This window comes from Pelmatolapia mariae, linkage group LG1, assembly GCF_036321145.2.
Source record: "Pelmatolapia mariae isolate MD_Pm_ZW linkage group LG1, Pm_UMD_F_2, whole genome shotgun sequence".
Classification (NCBI taxonomy): Eukaryota; Metazoa; Chordata; class Actinopteri; order Cichliformes; family Cichlidae; genus Pelmatolapia; species Pelmatolapia mariae.
The window spans coordinates 25,044,271-25,068,250 of record NC_086227.1 but is presented as its reverse complement, the minus strand read 5'-3'; the positions used below and the strand labels follow the sequence as shown (position 1 = coordinate 25,068,250).

At 41.4% G+C, this 23,980-nt stretch overlaps 1 protein-coding gene across 1 annotated transcript in view; it reads left to right on the top strand.

Moving 5' to 3' along the window:
* elp4 (elongator acetyltransferase complex subunit 4) overlaps nt 1-23,980 on the top strand; it is a 56,524-nt gene that overhangs the window by 29,470 nt on the left and 3,074 nt on the right. The window lies entirely within an intron of this gene.

The following is a 23,980-nucleotide window of genomic DNA, read 5'->3' as shown; positions in this document are numbered from 1 at the left end:
TTTACTTCCAATAGCAGATCATAATGACAGTTTGTCGGCTAAGAAAAGAAATCTGAAACAGTGGCCTTACAGGATTTCCTGAACATATTAATGGCACTGAAAACTCCATACACCTGCTTGTGATTCCCACATGTGGCTTGGGAATCACAATCAGATGGGAATGGTACCCTTGGAATAATATTTCAGTTGAATTATTTATACTTCCTCCCTTGGTGCACATCAACCTCTGTTGCATTCGGGAATGAGGTGTGCTTATGGTTTGTGCGTGTATGAAAACGAGAGAGACAATTTGGTGCAGGCCAGTCAGTGGCACGCCATCGCACCCCTCAGCTGAACAATATTCTCAACATACATCAGATTGTTATCTATTATTTAGCAGAGTTTTTATCTATTCTGCAAATGTGCATGTGTCTTTGAAAAGCCTAGCTCATAACTTTGCTGTGCTGAGTCTTGGGTGTGTGTGGATTGCAAAAATGTGCAAGTGTTTTTTTTTCTTAAGAGGTGTGGGGGGTTGTTTGTTTTTGGGTGCACTTGACACCCGTGCGATTCAGGTTGTCTGCACAAGTTTATGTATTTATTAAATAGCGACCTTTGATAACTGTGTTAATTAAGACAAGCACAAACCTACAACCAAATCCACTCCACTAATGCCACAACAAATCAGCAGAGTTTTATGTGTGGGAGTGGAAATATTACTCCCTGTAGTGCTATATGTGGTCTGCTGTGAAGTCATTGTAGCCAAGGTATTAAAGATGTGCTTGTGCAAGCAAGGTCAAGGTTCAGGAAATCACTAAGGACACTGGTTAAAACAGTCCAAATGAGCTTTTTTTTCATTGTCCAGCACCTAGGGAGAAAAAGCAGTAGCAGTTGTGTTTGTTGTAGCCAAGTCAAAGCTCAGTGCGAGAATATTTGGGGCAGCCAAATGTGCTGCCCTCCATACCATATCAACAAAACGCCGAAACTTTTCTTTCAAACAGACAGTATTAAAGCAAAACAAAACAGGGCATATGTGCTCCTCCTGCCAGATTGAGTAAGAGTGTGGTCTGCCTGAACTCATCCTGGAAGTGAAGCTGTTTCATCAGTGAGCAGTGAACCCTTAACATGGTCCATGGACCACTCAGCCCCCATCAGACTAGACTGGCCACATTGGACTCAGACCTGATTAAAGTAGCCCTAGTTGTCTTCAGCTCCCATTAGAGAAAGAGAAAAAGGCTATAACGTGTATGCCACCCTGCATCCATGGGGTCTTGTGGCACTATAGGGTAATTGTAAGCCTGTTCAAAAAGGGCTCATATTAACATAATGGTAGTGACTGGAGAACTATAGGCCCTCTGGTGCTTATAAACTAAGTCTCACTGTATATTTGGCTTCTTCATTTTTATTTATTTTTTGTTATTTCCTATCTTTTTAAAGACTGTGTCTAATTTTGCCTTAGGTTTCTGCACTTTCCGTGCAAGTCTTAAAAAGTCTTTGCAAAAGTGTCAAGTGTGCCACTGTAAATTCTGATATTCCTTTTCCTCATAGTCAGGCACAATCCTGATTTAAAAATATACAACAACCCCCCCCACCCCCAAACAAACATGCATCCAGCAGCATAGAAAAATGTTCAGTGGTCAATTTCAGAGACCTCTGAATAAATAACTGCAATGGGTATGTTTTAAAATTTGCATGTAAAATTGAAAAGAGGTACATTTTGGTAATTTGTACTTTCAGAACTTTCAAACACATTAATCCAGATATAAACACTTAATATTACAGATATTCTGCATTCAAAACATATTCTTTCTAAACTTGCACAGAAAGACTGTTGCCATGATTATCATTGGACAAAAAAACGCAAAAGGCAGTGGCTTTCTCATTTTAAATGAAATGGTGTCCTTCCTGCTGTTGGTCCGCAGAGAACGTTAAAATTGCCATCATGAGCACAAACGGCTCTATGGTCGGTGTGGTTCAAAGGTGGAATGTTGATCCGGAGCAGGAGCATCAAACTCAGGAAGGCAGTCTGCATGGGTCCTAAAAATAACTTTCCCACACTCTCACTGCTCAGTGTCCTGGGGGGTCAGGAGGAGGAGTGTGTGTATGTGTCCACTCAGTGCCGATGTAGTGCTATGCTGTTTTAATATTAATACATTTGAAAACCCAGAGACTCACTTTAATTTTCAGGTAATTTGAAGTTTGTTAACAGTTTAGTCTTCCTGTGAAATAGTTTGACAAGCAAAAAGTTTGCGCATTTATGCCATTCAGTGATAACAAATGATGAATTAAAAATGTATTTTACATTGAAGATGTCATTCTTCACCCATTTTCTGGCTTCTTTTTGGTCACACATCTCATTTTGCCGCTAAAATTTTCTCAAAACATCATTACTAATGGTAGTGACGTGGCCTTGTGTTAAGATTCCATATTGTTCAGTCAGGTGAAATCTCAAAGATTTGCAGTCAGCCTTATATATCTGTGCTATTGTGCAATAACTATAGTAATACAGTAGCAGAAACTTGGTCCCTTAATCAAATCAAATCAAATCAAATCACTTTTATTGTCACATGTAATCATGTTGTTCTTCGAACGTCAAAATTTTTTAAAAGCTCGTTTTCCCATTCTTACTACAACATGAAACTAAGGACAGTCTTGGTATTAGAAATCCATCATTTCTAGATTCTGGACATAAAGAATGTGCTTACATCATTTACTCATTAATTTGTTTGCATCACAAAGTAGTAGGCTTAGAAATACCAGATCAGTTGGACACTTAGCCTTTTTTTCTAATTACTTTCACTGTCTGCAATCCCTCAATGACAAAAACAAACTGGATCTCTTGATCCTCTTTCTTTTTCCTTCCCCAGCACACTATACAGGCATTTGTTTCAGCTAATCATGGGAGCTACTTAACCCTTGCTACTGTGAATATGGTTGCATTTAAAAAGGATTCACCCAACAGTCAACACAGAGTTGTTTAAAGTGGTGTTGGCCATTGAGTGAAGTTAGCCGGCTGCTGAATGTAGTGGTGCTCATGAATTTTACGAGGGCAAGTGTCCCTGTCCTTCAGAGTTCACAGGTGGCCATTGAAAGGCTCAGTCAGATGATGGAGGATAGTTAGGGCATGTATAGAGCCCTGAATAGACTTTAATTATACACAGTAGATGAGTCAGAGGGCCATTCGAAGGACAGCTTGCAGTTCAAAAGAAAAGTTAGAGGGCAAGGTGATGATGCTTCACTGAAAAGTTTGCGACCCTATTTGTGAGTTAGACAGCATGTGTGACTCAGAGGTTTTGTATTTATTGTGTAAAAATAAAAATGAAATCTGTGCGGGTCTGTGTGTGTGATTGTATGTGTGTTAACACACATACATGAACGTGTGAGGGTGGGGGGTGGACACTGGGTGGGAGAGCACTCCAGTGTGTGGCTTAACCAAACTTTCCTTTTGTCCCTAACAATGATGAGTGATGATGAGTGACAGGGGTGTTAGGAGTGGGATCTGGGGAACAGAATGCACAGAAGCAGCGCTCACCCAAACTTACACAAAAGGCAGCAAAAGGTCAAATCTGAGGCAAGCTACTTGTCCACTAGCACATAATATTGCACTATTTTATGAACTGCATAATAAACATGAACATTCTGTTTGTTTTATTTGTGCTTCAGTTTTATTTTCCTGCACTGCATCCCAGATATTTTAAGAAATACGAATTATGTCAGTTACTGATTATCAAATGTGTTTCTACTGGGACTCTTATTACACTGAGCCCTTGAATTACTGTTTACATTTAGTGAAAGAGAGTTGCTTCATAATGCACTATATTTCTCTGCATCTTTGTTTTTTGGCAAACTGAATAACAGTGTATTCTCTTACTCTGAACCAATTATGAAAACATGCACAGTTGTCTCCTTTTGTTACGCAAAATCCATACATTCTGCTTACACAGCCCAACTAAGCACACACAAACCCCTCCTTTTGCCCACATGCACACATTATGCCCCACCGCTAGCCAGGGATGAGAAGGACTTGCGTGCAAGTGTTTCCCAGGAGGCAGTTGTAGTCCGAGGGTTCTGAGGCCCAGGGATGGCTCTAGATGGCGGTTAGAGAGGAACCAGTTTTTTTTTTCTTTTCTTTTTTTGCCTGCTCTCTTCCTAGCCCTCCCCCTTTATGGGTACAGGCAGTGATCATAATGGGGGGTGACAGCTCACCTCTCCCTAGCGTGCCTACAGTCCTTGGAGCGTTAGACCCCCCCGCGTAACCATACCACCACCCCTAAGTCCCGGAAGGCCACAAAGGTTACTCCATATGTTAGTCTGAGGATTCTTATGAATCTTTTCTCCCCTCTTCAGACAAGTGTGTTTTCTGTCAAGTCTGCAAACATTTGTCTGAATCTAATCGAATGTAATACACTTCTGCTTGATTCCTGTGCCACAAGTATACACATATATATATATGTTTTTTTTATTTTTTTTCTGTCTGGAATTTGCTTCATTGTTTTATTTATTTATTATTATTATTAGGGTTTTTTTTGTGTTCTTTTTGCACTGCCATCCTGTGCCTGCTGTTCTTCTGTGTGAGTTGCGACTCAGTGGTGTGAAAAGATCCAGGGCCTGAAGTTCCACATCTATTAAAGGCTTCATGTTTGGAGAGTGAAGTGATCTGATGGTCTGATGTTGTATGCTCACTTACACAGAATATTTGAATGGGGGTGTCATGTACCGTACACTTGCTTTATCACCCTCTGCGAATGGGTGTGAGTGTATATATATATATTGGTGTGCTTAAATTTAGTCTTTCATTAGATTTATGTGTACGTGGACTATACAGTTTTTAAAATACTGATTTAGTTTTCATGAAAACTGTGTTTCAGTACTTGTAATGAAACTTTTTAGATTAAAAGCAAGAAACTCAAGCGCCTCAATTTAATTGGAAATTCCAAAAGGTTTTTTTTCTTTTTGATTGTTTGTACACTAAGATATAATTGCCAATATTTTTTGGACTTTGTAATAAATAATAAATTTTTCACCTACTCAGTGACTTCATTTAGTCATGTGAGTAATACCTTGTTCCCTTCAACAAGGGGAAAGATCATACACGATGTCCTTATCTGTATAAACATCAAAGTCCACAGTCTCCTTTAATGCATATTCTTAAAAACAAAGTCATCGTTTGAGCTTTCTGAATCAACAGAGGACTTGTAAGGAGGCAGGTATGCAATGCAAAATTATAATCAAAATCAGTACAGTGAATTTTTTGACATCTTAGTATGTGTTTGTGTGTGTGGAGGCATGGAGACTTGCACAGATATTAACAGCCAGGGAAATTTTATGATGAAGAGTGTGTGTGTCGAGAGGAGGGTTTGCATGCTCGGATGAGTGAGGAATAGTGCATCAAAGCAAGTGTAGTGGTGAATATTCGAGTAGAAGGAGTGTTAGCAGCGTCACTCTGTGTAGAAAAAGAAGTGCTTTTCCTTCTCATACTCACTCGCTGTCCCTCCTTCTGTGTCCCTCTCATTCACTGTTTCTTTTGTGGGAGGCTTCCGTACTCTAGTCCTCTTTTTAATCATAGTCAGCTTTTTAAGATTGTCGTCTTTCTACATTCATGACCTTGCTTCCAACTTAACAGCGTTCGCATTCACTCGTTTCACCTCATTTACTTCCAGACACAAAGTCGACCTGGCACCTTATAAGCTGCTGCCTGTTTTAAGAAGTTGTAATCATGGCGAACATTCAAGCTAAACTCAACCGCCGAACCTCATTTCACTTACACACACAGACTCACACATCCCCCCAAAAAGATGAGACGATCTCATTTGGATGCCTGGACAAAAGTGCTCAGGCAAAGTAGCACTGCTGTGGGAATCAATCTGCAACCCAAAGGGGTTGTGTGCGGCTTACTGGCATCCTTTTTAAACAGCCTGCAGGCTAAAGTGAAATCCCAGCCACGCCCCACATATCACCCCATGTAATGTTTGAGGATGCGTTCAGCACTTACCGTAGACACGCAATATTTTACAGTCGATTTTTTTCCCCCCTTCCACATGCGCCTTTTTCCTTTTTTGAATGCGGCGGACAAGTGCATTACCAATTCAGACCTTAATGGCAGCCTACATATCAGAGGAGATGCACTGGCTCGGTGTAATCTGACTTGTCTTAATTACAGGCAGTATTCAGTAATAGGCTGCTTCCATAGATATCAGCCATTAGAGCAATGTCTCTGGCAGGAGGGGTCTGATTGGCTACGAGGTAGGTGATAAAGAAGCCATGCCTCATTTCCCTCCAATTTTTTTGTTCGTACTTCCTTGTATTAAAGTCAACCGTGAAGCTGGCAAAGGACTGTGTTAAACTGATTTATGTGGTCTTCTATTTGGTGGTAGCTAATCTGTGCTCCCTGACTGCATTGTCAGCAGTCAGCGTTCCTGTACATGATTTCACTGGATTAAAGCATTTTCAGAAAATTTTGGAGTTTAATTTAATCAACCCTTTTCTGATCTTGCTAAATTTGACATCAGAAGTTGTGCAGAAGTTGAATCTGCAACCTCAACCCAGTGGCGCTTGCCTGCTAATTAAATGAAACCACAAGAAGAGTCCTCAAGAAAGTCCTTTTTTTAAAAGAGGATTTGACTGCTTCCCCACTACTGTTTTTGCAGGCTGGCTTTCCCCCCCTCATTACGAAGTTATGCATGCTGTTTGAGAACTCATAGTGTCATTTCCTTGGGTTTTTGTGTGTGCTGGATGCTGTGATTTACATTCATGTAAAAGATGACCGAAATGATATTGACTATATATTCGCAATTGTTCCATCTCACCTGTTCACATTGCTTTCATTAGAGCCAAAGCATGTGATCTGATGACATAATACTGTATGTTTGAGTAATTCCACAGATGGCTTCACCATCCATTTCAAATGCCATAAAACAAAGTCAAACCATTAAAGATAATATACCCATTATTAGTATGGAAATTTGAAATGGAATGCCACAGAGTACTGAAAGCTTGTCACTTGAGTGACAGTTAAAGACACTCCTGGTTCAGTGCACTGTATTTAAGATGTGTTTGATGTTTTTCAAACTCCATATTTGGCACATTATGCTCGGGTGGCAGCTCACACCTTGTTGGTATTTAAGACAGATTTCAGCGAATATTACTGGATTGTGGTGGCGGTTACATTTAAGGGTGCAGCTCCCTCATAACAGGGAGGTGTCGTCTGCTGACAGATCACTGTCTGGATGAGAGAGCACAGCAGCATCCCACCTCATTACCGTAGCAACACACTAACCGAGGGACCGACACACTGCTCGCTGTGATTAAGATGTAAATTTCCTCTAATTGGAATGTAAATTCATACATTTATATGAAGACGTCAGCTGTCAGATTGCAATATTGTGTCCTTTTTTCTCCCTCTCCCCTGTTCCCCAAGCAGGGACTAGGTGCCTGTAATCTGTATCATACTCCCACAGCCCATCCTGGGATTTGCCGTTTGTTTAATGGCGGGCCCATTGTCCTGCATCCAGCCCGTCATTGTAATGCTTCCCATTCATGTTTCTGTGTTTTGTTGCAGTCTGATTTGCTCTCGCTACCTGTGTTTGTTCCTCCATGCATGGCTGAGCCGTCAGGGCTTTGGGGATGGGGAGGGACTTTGAGACGGGGCCGGGGTCATTGGGTGGCCGTATTTTGTGTGTGCATCGATTACTTCTGCTGAATGTTCCTCAATGCAAATAAGTCTGCCACTTTGAGAGGAAGCACATGTATCTGAAGTAATTAATTTTACCCTTGAATGCCAGCTGTGGTGTTGGTGTGATGTGTTCCAAATTGAGCTTTCTCACCAAAAAGGTGTTAATTTAGGGATTTGGCAGATGAAGTAAGTCTGTTTGCCAGTCTGTATGGCCAATGAAACTGGGATGCGCCATTTTTGTCCTGCTAATTCAGAGATTGTGCTCAAAGCACCTTGTCCAAGTTATGTCATTGTCTGCTTACCACAAATCAGTATATGACAAACAGAGTAGCTGTCTAATTTAGGGATTTGTTGGGTGGATGAATGAGCAGATGCCTCATGTTTACAAAGGTGTTAACATTTTTATATTGTTTTTATAAGTTATGACTTGTTGACTTTGTAATGTTAGCACATGACATTGTTCCTGCTCTTTGTAAGAATAGAAAGTTAACATATTATTATAACTGGTACTTCTATTTACAGTGAAATGCAAAAGTCATGAAGTACACCTCATTTCTTTATACTTTGAGAGTTTGTTGTAATTTTTTAAAGTGATCTTGAGGAGTAATTTTCCCAGCTTTCTGAAGGTCTTTCAAAGTTTTTATTTGGACATGGGCTTCTTTTTCCCCTCACTTTCAGTCGGGTCCTTGTAACTAATACTTTTCAGAGGAAGGTTTTTTGTTTGTTTGTTAAGTCACTGAACATTGACCTATGAATCATTCAAGCATAAAAAAGAGATACTTAACTCAAAGGATGAACCAGTGTTGTGTCTAGACAACACTGGTTCAACAAACTGGCAAAGAACCAATTCTGAATTGTGTCTTTCGGCACTTTGTGACTAGCAGCCTGTGACAAACGCACATTTGTTCGGCATTCTTTACTTGAATCTATGAAAAATGCCAAAGTTAACACAGTTTGACAGGCATAAAATAGTATTTTTGTACCAAGAAGGTGATCCTCAGAGAGCTATTGTCCGAAATCTCATGGTGTGCAGTGTGTCCAGAACAAAATTGAGGAAACCACACAAGTGGGGGAGAAAAATTAGAAGTGGCAGGCCTAAAAAAAGTTTATCCAGCAGATGAACAGTAATCGGAAGTTATGTCCTTAAGAAATAGGAAAAGCTACCTTTGTTTTCACGCAACAAGATTTACCGGTACCCACCAGAACAGGTTGTGTTCTGATGACAAAATATTAGATCTGACAAATTCACACAGAAGTACACTACACATTATTTCAATTAGGAAACATGCAAGAGCAACGACTTAAATTCTATTTTTAAAGGAACTGTGTCTTATCTTTTCCTTTCTTCTAAAAAACCACTATACATTATCTCTGATGATAAAACACTGGAGAATTACACTGTCTCATTGTAAAATACACATTGATTTTTAACAGTGTCTGTTATATAATTATGAAGTTCTGTTTTTTTTTTGTAACAAGGAGGGATCTGACACAGTAGAAAACAGTTTTTATCTCTGCTAAACATTAACAACTTTATTTGATTGATCCGTAACTCATAAGTCTCAGAGGTACCATTAAGGTACAAACACCCTTCAGCCATTGAGAGTTTGTATTTATAGACCACATACACCTGTAGCTGCGAGTTCATCATTAGTGAATAAATTTAGTGATCAGTTGTGTAAGAGACATCGATGACTGGCTTGTGTAATCTTGTCCACTGGACATGTTTCAATGAACACAAACAACAGCAGGCGGATTTAATTTAGTTTGTTCCTGAATTGTACAGATTGAAAAACACCTGAGGGTGTGTGTTGGGGATGTTGCATATCTCCTGTACATTCCAATCAGGCACAGGTAGTGTGTGAAATCTCTCAAGTCACGCAAACCTGTCTTGGAAGCTGGTTCAGATACTGTAATTGCTGCAGCATTTTCATGGTTTTTCACACGCTTTCTGAAATTGTGAAGATACTAATTTCTGTGTGTGTGTGTGTGTGTGTGTGTGTGTACATGTGCCTGAAAGCCTTAATCTAAAAAAAAAAAAATTAGAAACCTTTAAGAAAATGTGATATGTTCACAATACGTCAGTGTGCGAAGCGTGCTGCAGGGTTTGACAGCAGCATGTGTTGATGTTGTAGGGTGCAGAAAATTAAAACACTGGAGGTCTCAGGAGAAACCTCTAGGCTATGTCAAGCTGGGAAGAAAAGGAGAGAGAGGGTGACACAACAGCTTTCTATTTTTATGTCCAGCGGACAATGCAGTTGATAAAAAGCAGGTAAGTCTGTGCAGGCCTCTTGTGTGATGTTCTGTGTGACCGAGCCTGGGATTCTCATGCACTCTGATTCCAGTTAAGGGTTGAGCTGTACGCCAGGAATCCTTACTATGCTGCCACAGCATGTCTGTGCTACTCCACCCACTTGTGGCACCAAACCTGCACAACGTGCCTTCCCTCAATTAGCTCTCCATCAGGAAGGAATCCTAATAAACCTGCTTCTTTCACTTCCACTCTATCCATCATCTTCAATTTATTAAACCGAATCAACAGCGTGGAAATCTGATACGTTCTCAGCCATTGTTTCCGTTAACCAGGAATCTGCCTCTGGTCAGGTGAACCGGTTGGCTTTGGTCATGTGGGTTATTTTCAGTTTCTACATGATCCTGGAGAGTGGAGAGCGCACCATCCTTAGCAACTTAAAGTTACACCCGTCACCTGATTGCTTGCGTGTGCAAGTGCATGATCTTTTTTTGCTTTTGGTGCCAAAATAAGGGATTCATGGGTCTCTAATAAATGTATATATTGAGGACTATAGTAAACTATTTTCAGTACTGGAGTGAGAACTAATATACTATTAGTTTTAACATTGTTTTACCACACAGCACCACACAACTAGCAAAGCTTGGCTTACTATTATCACATCAGACATACAAGAGTAGAGGTAGGAAGAACTGGGGCAGATAGAGAGACAAACAGAGGAAGAGAGAGAGAGAGAGAGACCATTTTGTCCCCCAGGTATGACAGAGTCACTCATGCAGAAAGATCCCACATGGAGGGAGGTGGGAGAGTGGGGTGGTGGGGGTGGGGGGCATGAAGGAACTCTTGGCTTCCTCTCCTCGTTTGTACCTCCCTTCCCTGAAAACACATCTGTCTTCTTTTCTCTGCCACACACCTTTTCTGCATCCTTCGCTCACCTTCTCACTCCAGTAATGGAGCTTTGTTTTTTTTCACTGTTAACAGCTTAAACCGTTTTCTCATATTTAAGGCGTGAGGATTTCTTCTCACAGTTCATGCCACCTGTGATATTTTGTCAAACTTCGTGGGAATTGAGCGGCTGGTTATTGCAGCCTCTGTCTTTTTTTCTTTTTTTTTTAGCTTTAGATTTTGTGGCCTTCGGACACGGCGCCGTTACCATTACCCCAAGCAGTCTGTCTTACATGCAAATATGTGTCGGCTCTACAGTGATCACCATTTTAGTCCGCGGCAGAGCTATCTCATGGCTGCATGCATTAAAACAATTAAACTTTGCCCCTCCCCCGCCACAACAATCATTTGCGGATGTGTTGGGTGAAATTTAGCAAGAAATTATCATTTTCTGAATCACTTCACTCTGCTTGCTCTGTGTTTGTTTCATTCTTTCTCTTCCTCCATTTCGTCTTTGAGCTCCTTAAAAGACTTGGAGCCCCCTGCATGTTCTTCTTTTTGCTTCTTTTCTTCGTACTTTTTTTCATCATTATCCAACAGCACTTTTCTTTGCGTGCAAATGCTTTCTGAACGCCGTCCTTTCTTCCCTTTCAGGCTGGATGTCATTGTTGCTGCCTGTGGGCTGGGTGTATTTATTTAGGGGTAATTGGTGTGTGGATGAGTGAGGTAATGAGGTGCATCCACACTTGGCTGCTCCCCTCCCTGAGATCCTGAGACAGACGTAGCCTAGCTGGGCTCCGGTTGGAGCTGTACCACACTGCTGTCTCCGCCACACAGGTCAGAATGGCTCTTTCATACCCAGGTGGACAAATACAATCGCTGGGGCTGATACCTCAATGAGGCGTCTGAAGTGGTGTGTGTATGTGTGCATGAGCGCATTTCCATATGCGTTCATGTGCATGTGTTTGTGGGTGGAGATTGGGGGGGTGGAAAAACAGCGCTAGGCTGTGTGCTTGTCTCTGTCTCGAGTCCTTGTTTGCCTTGCAGCTTGTGTTTGTATAAGTGATTTTCCCTGTGTGTTTGTAAGTGCATGTATATCAGGCTGAGTGGGTGTTCAATGGAGCTCAAGGAGGACCTTTGGCTTTCATAGCCCCCTGCCAACCTCAAACTGCCCCTGATGTCCTGCAGAGTTACCTAATGATTTCACTTACACCTCCCTTATCTGTCTGGCCCGTGTGGCAGGAACCGTCTGACGCTTCACCCTTTACATGCCATTTGCTGCCTCATATCCTGTGAAATTCAATTGCACAGCTCTAACTGTAGCCAGAGTCGTGGGATCTCCCTCTCTTACTCGCTCTCTTTCTCTTGCTCTCTAGCTCTGTCATCACACGCTCTGTCTCTCCCCCAGTCTAGCATCTTCCATGTATTTGTAAATACAAACATCTGTACCATAACACATTTTCCCACATTATATCAGAGCAACCTTGCATTTTAGCGCTTTTGTGCTCCAAAATTGACACTTCATTACCCCGCAGTGTGTTGGTGACAGACTTTGAATGAGCGGTAGAAGTTTTAAACAGGAAAGCTTGGATGTTTGTGGGCACCCACAGGTGTTCAGCAGATAATATTATGCATAGATTGTTTTGTTGTTATCAGGGTAATTGGTGTGGACCTGCCAGCCTTTGATAGACACACAATTACTGTATGTGATGCATAAGTGGACTCATTTTACGGCAGGATTTTGAGTTGCTAATGGTGCATTATTCAGCTTTTGGTCTGTCCCCAAAAGTGCCGGGCCAAATCAAACACGCCGCTCCAGGGTAATTGAGGCCCACTCCGCACCCCCTGCAGTGAGCAAGGCAGAACTGTAATCCCCTGACAACTCTGACTTGGCCCCAATCTGGCAGGCCGCCCATTTCCCAGCAAAACGCCTAACTCCACATCAGGGAGAATGAAGAAGCTGATAGTCACATCTGAACTACTTTCCAATTTTGCTATTCTTTTGATATCAACGGTACTCTGTATCCACCTCTATACTTTCTTTTTCTTTTAAACTTCACAGAATATAATTGCACACTAATTGCATGGCTTAAACTAATATTCTTACTCATTAGTCTCCTCAAGCGTTTGTGGTTTTGTGATCAAAGGTTTTTGACAATAAACCTCAACACCCTAACCACAGAAAAGCTTTTCCTTAAAAAAAAAAAGAAAAACTGCAGTAGTTTTCTAAAGCTCTACCAGCAAAATGAAACACACAGTAATTACAAAAGCATTTTTATGAAATTAGTAAAACTGTGTTATTTTGAGCGATTGTAACCTGCCTAACCTAAATAATAACCAACCTACAACTGCAATAGGCTAGTGGTACATACCAGGGGTTCATACATTTCACATTAAACTTTTTTCAGTTGCCCATTACTTCAAAAAATCCACAACTGGAGCTGCAGAGGTACACAGCTTTAAGACATGAAACAGTTTCATTCTGCACACGTCATATTTAATTCTCACGATTCAGTTCTTTTAACATATTGAAGTTAATAGTGCTTCACAATTGGCACAAATGCAACATTATCTAATTGTTGAAAAAAAATCTATGCACTAGTTGTATTGCCATACTTGACATTATAAATTAGTTTATTTAAAATAAACCCTCATGAGAGCTTATTTAAGATCCCGTTTAAGATGCTAAAATTATTCCTGTTGAGTTAATGCATTGACTCATCGCTTCCTTCCTCTTCCTTTCTTCCTTCCTGCATGATAAAGTCCATTTTCTAGTCACTCATATAACAGTAAATGACACTTTCCATGCAGTAATTTTTTTCCTCAACACCAAACCTAACATTTTTGCACTTTTAGAGAAAAGAAAAACATGAAAAAATACACCAAATAAAATTTCTCATGGCTAATTGGTTAAGAAGTGAAACAAAAAACTATGATTTTGTGAAAGGGTGTTTAAAACACCTGCACTGTTGTGATGAAACATCTGCTTTTTTGAAAATCTTGCTGTAAAATCCTTTAATAAATAGAATATTTTGTCTTATTTTGCTTTGGAAGCTTATTACAGTGATCATTGCAGTTTAAAGAAGTGATTTGTAGCTGCACCAACATTTAGTGGGTTCTCCCTTAGTCAATACATTTTGACTAGCCTAGTTTCATGAAAATCATCTTGGTTGTTTTGTGCACATTCATGCTGACAAACAAACAATAGTCACAACCATCTACCTCAGAACATTTGTTTCTTGTCATTCTTTTAAAATCTCGACATTCTCTGAAGTGTCACCTCTTATAGGGGTCATTTGCAGGGAGGGTATAACATGCATTTAGCACTGTCTCTCTGATTTTTAACTTTAGCATGTGTTCTCCCCAGGCCTTGGCTCACTGTTTTAATAGCTTTAGTAATGCTTCACAATTAACACTCAGCCAGCGCTCTGGGTTAGGTCATGGCTGGTGTTTTTCAGGCTAAATTAGAAAACACAAAACAAGAATTCCCCATCACCCACAGTGCTTTTAGGACCTAGTGGTTATGGGCAAAATGGAAGGTGGTGAATTTTTTGACAGGGCAGCCGAGGTGATGCCTCATTCCCTTTGACATCTTGAACACCCTAAAGGTGGCTTTGCCAACAGTCTACCCAGGAAGCACCTTACCTAGCTGTGGCTAAATTTACACAACCACCTGCCCACAGGGAGGGAACTAGAGAGGAGAGCAGAGGTGGAGGTGGAGTGGTGATGGAGGGCAAATGGGGGAGAGAGAAGGAGGGGGGAGGGACTGAAGTATGTTGGTGTGCCAGAGAAATTCAATACAAAATATGTTTACGTAGTTACTTTCAGTGCTATTTGTTGTTTTAATTTACCTCAGATGGGAGATATCTTCCAGTTTATCGTCTGTTGTAAAGGAAAAAAACGTATTCCACCTGTACTGTGTTATTTACGCACCCCCCCCCCCCTTTTTTTTTTTAAACGATTGGCCTGGTGGTGTGCCCGTTTTACAAGCACTCTTTAACTCCATTAGCTCACCATTTGTGCTACAGACAAAATTCAAACAGGTTTGGAAAGAAGAGAAGACGCGATTTACGGGAATATTCTGTGATTTTCTGTAGCACAAAGCATTCACATGGTACTGCTGTCTGAACATAGACAGAAATATCAGCTGTGCCTAGATTTTACTATGTGAGCTTTACATTACTTTACATTACATCCTTAACCATTCTGGGCTTAGAGAGAAACATCAAATAATCTCTGAAAAATATGAATATTTTGGAATTTTACAGCCAAAATTACAAAATAAATCCAGACGGCCTGCATGATACTGGGGTGATAAAGAGCTAAGGATATGCTTAGCACCCCAAAAAAGGTGAAAAATTATGTTTTCAACCAACATGTCTGTGGTCTGCAGTAACACCAGTTTTTACTTCTTACAGATGTGTTTTAAGTTTCCTTGCCCACAAGTCTTCTAAGGTCACCACAGGTCAGAGTCATTGAGAACGAAAATGGTAAATAAATGGTAAATGGCCTGTATTTATATAGCGCTTTACTAGTCCCTAAGGACCCCAAAACGCTTTACATATCCAGTCATCCACCCATTCACGCACACATTCACACACTGGTGATGGCAAGCTACATTGTAGCCACAGCCACCCTGGGGCGCACTGACAGAGGCGCCACAGAAGCTCCATGCCAACGTCCATGTGGCTGACTTCAAAAAATTATACCGAGAACGACTACTTGTCCGTGGTGTACAGTTCTATTGTTCTATTGGATGTATAGTGTTCAAGTATTAATACCAATACTACAAGAGCTGTTTGGTTTTGTGCTCAGAGTAGCTGCCAAACAGATTGTTACTGTAAATTCAGTAAATAAATGAGATGTCAGCATGTGATAAATTATCTCTCGACTTATTTACGCATGATTATGATTGTTTTATGAATAGGCATAAGTCTTAACCACTTAAACCATATTTATGCTTTTTATAAATTTACTGAAAGCATGCTTATATTGAAGCTCCCAAGATGGACAGTCGAATAGAATGGTAACAATTCTAGATGCTCCCCAATGGCAGAGTTCAGGCTGATTGCCTGTAGGCTGATGTGGAGTGAATGGCCTTAGAGGCTCTAGGCTGGTCTATGTGTGGCCCGGCTGGTCCAAGTCAGCAGTAATGACTGGCTTTGGCCAGCATGCCTGTTAGTGTGAATGGGGTTACTCTGGGCAACACCTTTTCAGCTAGGTCCTATGAAGTCCCCAGTATGGTGGTCTTTGTCCACACAAGGGCTGTCCTCTCAGCAAAAAGGGCTTCTTTTTTGTGAGGACTATCAACTGGTGATGGATTATACCCACTCTTCTTTATTCATCCGGGCAGAGTAACAGAGAAAGATGCGAGTGAGCATGTATGTCTTAGGTATATGCAGATATGTATGTAATATCACACTCAGCATAAAAAGCATTACATGTGTAAATGTATAGTTATCTTTGGTTAACCTGACGTGATCATCACAGTTTGTTTTTCGTCAGATTCTCTTTTCCTGAATTTTTTTCTTTCTCCTTAGCTTCAACCATCTTTTGCTAAATCTTAGTTGTTTAACTGCTGCTTGGTTCCAAAAGATTTAGCAGGTGAACTTCATGGCAGAAACCTGCAATTGGAGAGACTGTTCGGCTCCAGTGTAAAGAATTGGCCCATAATTCTTATACACAGCTGTGCCTTTGTTTACGAGTGTATATGCTGCCGTTTTCAGTTGCAGACACGCTTAACCAGAGTGCTGGTGTCATGTGCATCTCATGGCTTACATTGCAGCAATGCTATGTGCAATATGTTAGTAAGAGAGGTAAGAGCAGGTTAAGTTTATAAACTTGTAGTTTTAATATCTTCACGTGCAGCACTGAAGACATTTTAAATGGCCGATGATATATTGTTGTGTTCTCCTTTTATTTTGGTTTTGCCTTCAGTTCTGGTCTTTTACTTGCACACTAGACTTTGTCTGTGAGAGTCATTACCCCACACCCCTCCCGAGGGGTCAGCCACTTACCCAGGCTGACACAGTAACCTCCAGACGACCTTTCGCTTTGCCAAATGTTATGCCTGTAAACTGCGTGAACTCTTATCACAGTAAATGATGAAAGAAAGAACAAGACTTGTTAGTGGGAGCTAAAGCCGGGTTTAGGTAACCCTAGATGTACAATTCTGCTTTGTGCACTCATGTTGTAAGTACCTCTGTGTGACACATGCATAGGAAAGTAGCCGTGCGTGTCTGTCTGTCTGTTTTTGTACACGAGTGTGCGCACTTGTAGACTGAGTGCAGCACCGAAAAATACATGAATAATAGATGACAAAATATCTGTGGAAATGTTCTAGGTTTTATTTTTTTCAAATTTGTATTTATTTATTTTTTGGGTTACTGAAACAGTGACAGAAGAGTTCGTGAAAGGGTAGTAGAGTTTCTGAAGTAACGAAACAGTTCATAGCGCTTCATAAAACATGCAGCTTTAGTGCAGATCGAATCATTAAAATATAGCATACTGTTAATGAGATTTAGCATTGTTAGCTGGATACTTTTGCTGTCTTCGGAAAGAGTTTATTCCCCACTGTTGCTAGTATTTATGCAAAGCTATGATGACTGGTGCTTCCTCCAAACTCACCCTGAGATGAGACATATGAGTTGTTTCAGTGCTCCAATCACCTCTGCAAGTAAATAAAATCTAAATCTCAATTATTTCTTTACATTGTTACTTCTGTTATTCTTCTGATTTAAAATATAAACAGATTTCATATACACTTGCACCCGACTTCATTAGGTAGAAGTCCTCATCTCATCTTTTTGAACACAAATATTTAATCAGTCAATCATATGGCACCAACTCAATGCATTTACACATAAGAACAGGATCAAAACAACCTAATGAAGTTTAAGGGACATTGAGTGTGATATAGTATTTGCTGTCTGACTTGCTGGTCTGAGTTTTTCAGAAACTGCTGATTGAGTAGCAGTTCTCTGTCTCAAAATACCTTATTGATGCCATAGGTCAGAGGACTGACTCCCTTGAGCTGGAAAGAATGCAGAAGTAAACCAAATAATCATTCAGAAGAGCATCTCTGAGCACACCACTTATTGAACCCTGAAGCAGATGGGCTAGAGACCTCACTGGGTATCATTCCTGGCAGCTAAGAACTGAAACTGAGGCTACAATTTGCATGAGCACACCTCAGAAGAAAATCATCGCCTGGTCTGATGAGTCTTGATTTCTGCTGTGACATTTGGATGAGAATTTGGCCTAAACACAAGATCATGGATCTGTTTTGCCTTGTATCACAATTCATGCTGTTGGAGGAGGTTTAATGGTGTGGGAGATATTTTTTGACTCACTTTGAGCCGCTTAGTACCGATTGCACATCATTTAAATGCAGAGCATAACTGAGTATTGTTGCTGACTATGTCCATCTCTGTATCACCACAGTATACCCATCTTCTAGTGTCTGCTTCCAGCAGGTATTTCTTGAATATGACAATTAGTTCACTGTAGTCAAATGGCCTCCACAGTCACCAGATGTCAATCCAGCAGAGCACCAGCTGTGTAGTGCTGTCATGTCATTATTTACCAAAGTCTCTCAGAAATGTTTCCAGCACCTTGCTGAATCTCTGCCACAAAGAATTAAGGTAGTTGTGATGGTAAACGGATTCAGCTAGCTAGGTGTACCTAACAAAGTGGCCAGTGTGTGCATATTGGAAGTAAAATTTAAAGTAAACTTGATTTGTAGCCCCCCCCCCCCCCCCCCCCCCCCCAACAAAAACAGGGAGAAATGATACACTTCACCTGTAAACACCAATAGTTGGTAAATCATTGTCAGCTTAAATCTTATTGTTATAGCTCTGCTTTTCTTTGTTTTTTTCTTACTAAATCATTTTAAATTCCCAAAAGTGTGATTGTTAAAGCAGGACATTAGACAACCTGCTCTTACTAAAGTTGCCAGTGAGGTTTTAGCTCGAGGATGCCAATATCAGAGTCACAGTTTGAGGGGTAAAATGTGTGTTTGAAGGATGGAGGGCACAAGAGGTCCCCCAGATATGCTGTCATAACCCATGCAACCGCACTTTTTGCTATGGGCCTATTGGTAGTGAAAGCAGCACTTAGATATGTTTGTACTCTTCGCCCTCTATCCCTCTCCCTTTCTCCCCAGGCACCATGTCACTCCAGGGGAAATCCAGCACTCTCTGGCTATGCCCAAGTTCATAACACCAACTAACCCCCCTCTTTTCACTATCCACCATCACAAGGGTCAATGTGCCCTCACCCTACAATGCCCACGGTCTTTACCAACACTGCCCTCCAAAGAGAAACAAAACTGAACTGAAAAGAGACAAAATGGCCCCACGCCGCTTCTCCTGTCAAAGCTCTTGACAGGCCCAAGCGGAGGACCCCAGAGGAGGGTTTAGTTGAAGATGATGACGACAGATATAACAAGTTGTTGTGTTACAGCACAGTTACACTTTGGCCCTTGTTTGTCCATTTAGTTATTCAGAATCATCACGGAGCTAACTGATTCCCATGCATGTCATGTTTAGTAACATGACAGATACAATCAAATGCTGCTTTTTATCAGTCTGTGGAGCGTGAAGGGTAAGTGAGGAGTTAGCTATTCAAGAGAACAAGAATAAACATTCCATTAGGTATTAAAAAAAACTTGAAATATTGTCAGCTAATCAATTTCCTGTTTGGACATGCTCGCTTTTAATGAAATTCAGTCAGTTATTAGTCCCTTCCCCTTTTTCCAGTGTTAGGGAATATAATTACATTCAAAATGCTTACTCATCCTTCTGCCTGCCTGCTGCCTACTCTGTCAGATGCATTAGGCCATGAAGCGGAATAGATGAGGAGCCTGTGTCTGTATCTGTCTATCTGTCAGTCCTCCTGACTGTCTGTATGCCTGACTTTTAGATTATCCCGGATCAGGCAGCAGGTGACATGGTGAGCAGGTGACCATCACCCAATTACCAAAGAGAAACTTGAGAAAGCTCCAGTGTAGTTTGCGTTTGTTTCTTTCTTCTCTTGTCTCCTGAAAAAGGAAAAGGAAAAAGCTTTATCAGGTAGCATGCAACTTAACAAGCAAGAAAATGCATCCGTCCTTTCATGCGTATTTTTTGCTAGTATTCAAATGACGCTGAAGGTTAAATATCCTATAATAAACCATGTTATTACCAAAAAGAATGCAGAATAAATTCCAAAATATTCTAAAAGTGATTAATAATGTCAAATTAATTTTACAAAATAAAAGGATGAGAACAAATTTTTACTTAAAAATTTCAAAGTCTAAGGGAGAAAGACTTTGCTAGTCAACAGTTTATTCTTAGGGCAAGGCCAGGGATTGTGTTACGCTCTTTGTTACCACAAAAGAAGAGAAAGGTAGAGCTTCTTCTCAGCTTTTGTTAGGTGCAGGTGGGCTAGAATTTCCAAAGTGATTGGCATAAAGGATTTATGCCGAGTTGTTTCTGCATTTTTTTTCTGGGAAGGTGGCGGAAGTATTCTCCGAAATTGCCAGGGTAAATGTGCTCATAGTTTACTTGTCGAATAGAAAGGTTCATCACCTCATTATGTGGGTTTTTGGTGTGCTAAAGCCAATACTAGTTCCTATAGATACAGCAAATGATTTCCCACACAATGCTGTGAAACTTTAGAGTTGCGAGGGATTACAGCGCTGGCAGGCGATTTACCTTGGTTTAGTCACTGAACAGATCAGCAAGTCTACCAGTTTCAGCCGTGAAACAGTCTGCTGCCATTTTGACCCTTGGCTGGTTGTAGAAATGGGGCTGGAAATGGAAGACATTGACCTGGTGTCATGGACAGATGTACACATTAGTTTACAGTGGCTGCACTGCAGCTGTGCCGCTCAAGGAAATGGAATTGGCAAAAGGTATCACCTCTAATGTGACCGCAGTCTATGAATACTGGACCTAGAGCTATATATTAAAAATACATTTTGTTGAATTGTTCTGCATTAATAAAATGACCCAAGCTTATCTTATTGGTAACAGCATGTACCCAGATTTCAGTCACTTTTTCTCCCCTGTGATTGTAATGACTTCAATGTAGAGAAGCAATTTTCAGTTTTATGTAATTTCGGTGAAATCACAGAGTTTACAAAATGCTGTCAGCATTACAGCACTGATTGATTAAGTAGGTGTTTATGGTAAATATCTTGTCACTTCCTTAAACATATTCCTGTGCCAGCTAATCTGATTGGAACAGCCAGACCGGTCATCATGTGTTCTAACAAGGTGTTGGGTTTCCCATCGTCCTAAGCTGTACAGTGACACGGGCCATTTGAAAGTGTGGCTAAAACTCTATGGAAGAAATGACTCGTTAAATTAGCACCTAATACTCCAGTCATTAGCAAGCCGTTACCACCACTGGAATGCCTTTGATGGCGCTGCTTTGTGTGAGTAGGTCCCTTGTAAGCTCCACTTGGAAAAATCTCTCCATTTAGATGTTGGAATATTACACAACTGCTTTGCATTGTAATGCACACAACCAAAACAAAAGAAGATGTCCAAAACAGTGATTTAGTGTGTTCTCTGATCCTTAAACGACTGACGTCATATCCACAAATAAAACTACAGAGAGTGGAAATGACCGGGCAGCATAAAACGCCGTATTCTCTGAGAAACAGGTCTTTGGGGTCTTTGGTAAGCTGAAGGGAATTGTCCATTGTGGGGTGATATTAGTAACCCTCTTAGGCAAAGCTAGTCTGTGGGCCGACCCCGAGGGCTCATTTCAAGTGCTTAGCGCTCGTTTGGAGCTTTGTCACCCCTCGCCCTGTTGCCAGCATGGCCCCATCCCCTCTGGCTGTGGTGGCGGAGCTGTACCACAGACCTTTACCCCTGCCCACCACCAGGGAGGGAACACTGACATCACAGCTCTAAGACACACACTCACGCACACACACACACACATAATTGCACTAACATTGTAGCACACATCCATTTTCACATTGCCCCCCTCCACCACTGCACCACAGCCAATGGTCTATTTTCCCGCCGTCCACTCCCTTCCAACACCCACCCCTCGCCCCTTTCTTATGTTTTTCCTCTTTCTCCACCCTCGCGAAGGTTGCCAGGCAGCAAAGAAAGACTTCACACACACATACACCCCACTATGCCTCTGAGGGTTATCCGGATGTCCTTGTTTACATCATGGAGTGTGCAGGTCGTAGGGAAGCAGATTCAGAGCCTCCCTGACTATGTCTCTCAAAGTCCTACACTGACCTCCATTCATTTGTTGTCAATGTGAAATGCTCAGGGCAGTAATGCATTTGCTGCAAACATTGCTACAATAATCTACTGTACTTATAATGCTTTTAAAATATTTGGTGTAAATTTCAAAGATAAGTTCAAAATTATTGAAAATAATTTGATTGTCTTCATGCATTTAGCTGTGGTTAGGATTACTTCATTTGGTATAGAAGAAAGTTTTTTGGCCCTGATAACAGTTATCAGCTCTTATATTGGCTGTCAGTGATGTGTGTGGTGGTTGCTGGCTGTTACTAGGCTGTCTTTTCCCTGTGTGTCAAACCAATCGATTGGTTTGTTTGCTCCTCCCTCCAACTTTGATGTTACCATTGATTGTTCTCATCTGCCCCTGAACTCAAAGGTTAGAGGAGCTGAGCTGCACTTCTGAATTGCTTTGACCTTCGCTCTGCACATGCTCAGTGGGTTCACAGAGCCCAGAGCCAAACAGACATGGTGTAGCCAGGCCCGTGGGTGCGTGACAGCCAGACAACGGTGTGATGTCTTTTTTTTCCCTTTAACTCACCCACTGAGGATGATGTATATGTGATTGATTTTTCTCCTACCTCTCTCTCTAACATGTTTCCGCTGCAGTGCGCTAAGCAGGACTGAGTCCAGGCTTGATCAATGCATTGTTTTTCTTTTTCAATCACACTCGAGTGAGCTGAAGACACGAAAGGTTACACAGGTGAGGTTTGGCAGGGTATGGAAGCAAAGCAGCGCTTCTGGAGGCCCCCTCAAGGCCAGTGTATGAGTTTGCCTGGGATGTTTGTGTGTGCGTGCGTGCATGTGTGTGGAAAAAAAAAAGGAGTGAAAGAAAGACTAACATGCAGAGAGAAGTTGAACAGATTCATGTTTTTCTAACAACTTCATCTTCTGGTCTCACCAGTCTTAGTTCATGCTTATTATGTGCCTCATGTTTGTTCTTCACTGGGAATCATTTTCCTTGCCTCTGTGTAACCTTAGCTTTACCATCTCACATTAAATTACAGGTCCTTCACAAGTGTCTCAGTTCTCACCTTCCCTTAGATAATCTGCAGGAAGACTACTCTTCTTTCCTCTGTTTGCCTCACAAATGGTTTTCTGAAACACACACAAAGGCAATATGCTCAACAACTTGAGCTGTCGGCCACAGGAACAGGAAGAGAAGGCTTCATATCAGACACGAAGATCAGTCATTTAAAACACACTCAGGTGTTTCAGCACTCTAAAAAAATAAAGGCTGGAAGTCATCTACCCTGAAGGGGTAAAGAGTCCGGCGTTGTTCTGATTATCTCTAAGTAATGACGCTCTTAAACCCCGTACCCAAACACCTAGTCATTAGGAAAAAGATAAGTATCTGTGGGAGTGGAAGGGCTCTGCTAAAGCTGGATGTCTGGAGGGGAAGGACGTGGCGGGCAGGGAAGGTTTACAGGGTTGAGGTGGGCTAGGTGTGGGAGTGCAGGCTTTGGCCAGTGGGTTTCAGATGTCATGGCAGATTCTTTCAGGGGGAAATTATAGGGTTTAACTTCTCTTGTACCCAGAATGGCAGTATTCTGATTTAACTTCCTCAATAGACACTTGGGCAACAAGCCACTCAGCACCATTGTCAGGGCCACACTTGACTCCGGAGATACTTCACCTCCTCTCACGCTCTCAACAGCTCTTCAAGACTTTGTTCATGGAGGGCCGCCGACAGCCTTTCATGGCAGATCTGGAGAAAGCAGAGCAGGCAGTGAAACCCCTCTTAAGCTTTATAGCAGTAAGCATGTTGGTGTTTGGGGGGTTTACACGAGTGGCCCTCATTAACCTCTTAGCGTCTTTGTGCTTTGAGTTGGCACAGGGCTGCTCTGTAGATAAGCTTTACTGTAAAAGACTTTCTTGTAGACAACTGAGCACAATTTGTGTTACAGTAAAGCAGTCAGCACTGCTGCACTGATGCAAACGCAT